General features: G+C 27.7%; 1 pseudogene; it reads left to right on the top strand.

The window, feature by feature from the left end:
- Positions 1–930: 930 nt before the first annotated feature.
- Positions 931–1,631, top strand: LOC132924169 (uncharacterized; annotated as a pseudogene).
- Positions 1,632–4,454: the final 2,823 nt, after the last annotated feature.

Raw genomic sequence — 4,454 nt, 5'->3', positions numbered from 1 at the left:
CGTGTTTTGACGCTAGCCAGCTTGAATTCCTCAATCAAAGTTAATGGCGAAGTAACTCCGATTGATCCACTGTTATTATTTCAACGTATTTCGTTCATTAAAAAAAGTGATGAAGAACTAAAGGAATATTTGAAATATGAGTTAGCCCCGTATCCTCTTTCAATTTATAATGAATTAGGGATGAGAAAAAGTCAAAAATCATTAATGTATAAAATGTTCAAACCTGTTGTAAATATGGAATTATCAAACTATATTTGTGTTGTTGATGGTGGGTACCTATTGCACCGAGTTATATGGCCATCAAATCAAACGTTTGGTAATATTTGTGATTCTTACATATCATATGTTAAACAAAATTACGGAGAAAAGTCCGTTATAATTTTTGATGGGTATGAAAAAAGTTCACAGAACACAAAAAATGTAGAACGCCTAAAGCGCTCTATTAAAACTTGTTCTATGGAAATAATATTTAATGAAACAATGCTGAGTACAGTTAACCAAGAATTATTTTTAGCAAATGAAAAAAATAAAACAAGATTAATTCACATGTTAGCAAACAAATTTGAAAAATCTAATATAACTGTGAATCAAGCCTTAGACGATGCAGATACTTTGATCGTAAATACTGCCATTGATTTATCGTTAACTAATGAAACAGTTGTAATAGTTGGTGAAGATATTGACTTATTAATTATTCTAACAGGCCTGGCTCCTACAACCAATAACATTTTTTTCATGAAACCAGGAAAAGGTACAATTGAAAGAAGAATTTATTCAACTAATAGCTTACAATCACAAAAATATACAAAAAAATCAATTTTATTTGTACATGCATTTTGTGGTTGTGACACGACTTCCTCATTTTATAGAAAAGGTAAAGTACAGTGCTTTAATATTGTTGAGAAGCGGCCTTATTTATTACACTCAATAGAAACATTTTACGATCCTATTGCAAGTAAAGATAATATATGTAAGGCAGGTGAAATGTTTATTCTTGCACTGTATAATGCCAGTGAAAAAGAAACAAACCTCAATAACTACCGTTATCAATGTTTCGCAAAAAACGTATCCAGCAGTAAAAATGTGTTATTAACACTTCCACCTTCTGAAGCAGCAGCGCGAGAACATTCATTTCGAGTTTACCATCAAATTCAAATGTGGCTAGGAAATGAAAAAATACCAGTAGAATGGGGTTGGCATCTAAAAAGTGACTTATTATTGCCAATACCCTTAAAAGGTCCTCTGATTCCCGAAATTTTATTAAATTTAATTTCATGTAACTGCACAAAAGGTTGCACTACTAGCTGTGGATGCCGAAAACATGGATTAAAATGTTCCACGATCTGCGGATACTGCAAAGGAAATTCATGCCTTAATGCGATGGAAGCTATTGATGAAGATGATTTTGAATCAATATCAGATGAAGGTAACAAATCAAAAAAAGAAGCAGATGAAGCAGCGTTTACTAATCAGGTATATATTTTAAACAATTATTAAACATAATAATAGATTATTTTTCTATATAAATTATTTCGATGTCGTGTTATTCAAATAGGTACATTCCAGTGATGATGATACACCTACTACTAGTGTTCAAAAACGACTAAAATTACATAAAAATTAAGATAATTATATTATATATAAAGTTTTGTTTAAATTAATAAATAAATAATGTTTTGTTTGTCAAGCAGTAACCGAAATTGTGTCATCGCGATATTAACCAATATAAATTTGTATTATTATATACCTACCGGTTACCTCTATATGTAATAGTTATTTTATGTTTAGATAATAATAATTATAAAACAATAAATCACTCATTTATAAAAAATAAAACAAAGAAAAAACTGTGTTAGTCACAATTACGGACGCCATAAGACAGAAATTACCAATTCTATAATATTTGATGTCCGATTATCAAGGTAAATATTGATCCCACAAAATATGTTGTAAGTACATTTTTTATAGGTAATTACCTCTTCTATAATATAGTATATAGGTATTTTTCTTATAATCTAAATAATAACCGAGTTATTTGAGAAAAACTGATTTTTCTTGCACAAAGCGCGCTCTAGCGGAGGTAGCGGTCATCAGATCTTAGGGGACTTTTAGTATGTTACTAAGTACCCTTTAATAAAGGTGTATACCAAAATTCAGCTTTCCTGCTTTTTTTTCCGCTATTTGTCAAAATTTAGTCTAATTTGCCTGGACTAATATGAAATTGTGCAGAACTATAGATACAAATCTGGTAAATACCTATAATAAACATTTTATTTTCAAAATTCTAGTAAAATTGTTTTGAATTCAAATTACTTTTTTAACACAGTCATAGATGAATTGGATGGTTTATTGAATGTTATTGGAAGAATAGACAAGTCCAATTCAGAATGGAATAAATATTTGAATTCTGTTGAAATTTACAACGATGACACTAATTCCAGGTCAATAAAAACATGGTCTAGAAATATTGGTTTCATTTATGTTAAGAGTAGTTGCTAATTAGCATTGATATTTTAAGACATAAAAGTATGATACATTTATGTAGTTATAATATATGTGTTTATATATACTACATAGTTTTTATTTAGAACTTTCTATTGCCTATGCCTGACGATATTAAAAATAATTTTTTGATATTACTTCAATATTGATTTGAAACGGTATACAAACCCGAAAGACACGGTATACCAAAATACCGATATAGTATGGTACCTACACTGAAATGATAAATAAGAGATCTGATAATGATCTAAAGCCAGTCAATCAATTTATTCAATTATTGCCGGTTGTGCCGTGTCACTATAGTAACTTCAAAATAAACTACTTAACACAAAGATATGTGTTCTGCTTACAGAGTAGATATATAAAGAGTTCACTGTAAATCATCCAACTCGTAAGCAAATAACATTAATAAGAAAGCTTTTATAAATATTTATATATATATTTATTTTAATCATAATAATTTGATTTACTTATGATAAATTCAATAAGAAAATAAACAAAAAAAAAAATCAAATTAATATAATATAATGTTGCGTCTTGCAAAAGAATTATAATTAAAAAAATAAAATAAAGTAATTTGTTGAGGCGCTTTATGTATCACTAAATCAGTTAGAAACAAACTTGGCATTCATAAACAAAAAAATTAACTCTTCGGCATGTTCCGGAGATAATGAGAATTGGTGATCAGTAATGACATTGCCCAGCACAACTAACAATCTGTTTACTGGATACACTTGTAATTTGAATATACTTACATTTAATAGCTAAATTTGCTAATATTGGAAATTCTGAATGGAATGTTTTCCACCATTGTAAGGGATTACAATTCAAACCAATACGTCTTGGTAATTATAAACACTTATCAAGTTCTATTAGGTTCAAATCCTGCATGGAATTTGTTTGTGTATACATGTGTGTTTGAAAGGTTTCCCAAAAATGCAGTCAATCCTAAATTATTGTGAACATTTAGTCAAAAACAGTTATACATATTTTATTTAGTATAATATTAAAATAAATAAATAAATAAGTAAATATTTGTGTTTATGTCGTGATCTTCAACTTTCACTTGGTGTCCAATATCGTATGATATAACGTATGATTAAATCCTTTTATGACAATTCAATATAATGACTTCTATATCTTGGATTTAGAAAACTTATTTTTTTAAATTGGTCTTGCTTGATTGTACATAACGTTTAAAAAATGGTATTTTGATAGCTCTTTTTATGTAATCTTCTGAGTGATTCAACATTGTATATAAATAAATCAAGGTTTTTTACGGTATACTTTCTATCAAAATAATTTCAAAAGAACCTAATTCAGCCCTACAGAATTACCTAGTAATTAGCCTGAAAGACCTCCACTCAAAAACGTTTTTCGTACCTATACAACGATTTCTCATTAAATTCAAATTTAACACATACATTAATAATGACTTAATCCTCAAAGTCTAGGTATACACTCGACATCTACTGTATAGCAGAGCAATTACTCCCTCTTTTAATATAATTTTAAGTCGTTACAAAACATCATTTGAAAAAATAAAAATATATAATGATACAATTATTAAGATTTTTACTTTTTTAAATGACACATATTTTTATTTCCTTATTCCAGATCTAAACATTTTACCGTATACTTCGATGTTTTAAAATTTAATTTAAAAAAGTAGGTAGTTTATTAGTTGTAATTGTAAGTATTTAAAAATTTGAATGAACTGCAGTGGGTGGTCTGCAAAATATTTGTTTACTACACCGTTTATCGTCTACACGTTAAACTTATACTAATACTTGTAACTAATAAACTTTTTGTTTGAAATTAATTTTAATAGATCAAAGTAATCCGTAAAATATTCTGCTTTAGAATAAAGAATTAACAATGTATATATTGTCATTAAAAAAATTGAAAACTTAAAAAAAATACCATTAGAATAATAAAAAATATCATACTTA

Source organism: Rhopalosiphum padi, chromosome 3, assembly GCF_020882245.1.
Source record: "Rhopalosiphum padi isolate XX-2018 chromosome 3, ASM2088224v1, whole genome shotgun sequence".
In the NCBI taxonomy this organism is placed as follows: domain Eukaryota; kingdom Metazoa; phylum Arthropoda; class Insecta; order Hemiptera; family Aphididae; genus Rhopalosiphum; species Rhopalosiphum padi.
The sequence above is the reverse complement of the archived record's forward strand: the minus strand, read 5'-3'. Positions and strand labels throughout refer to the sequence as shown.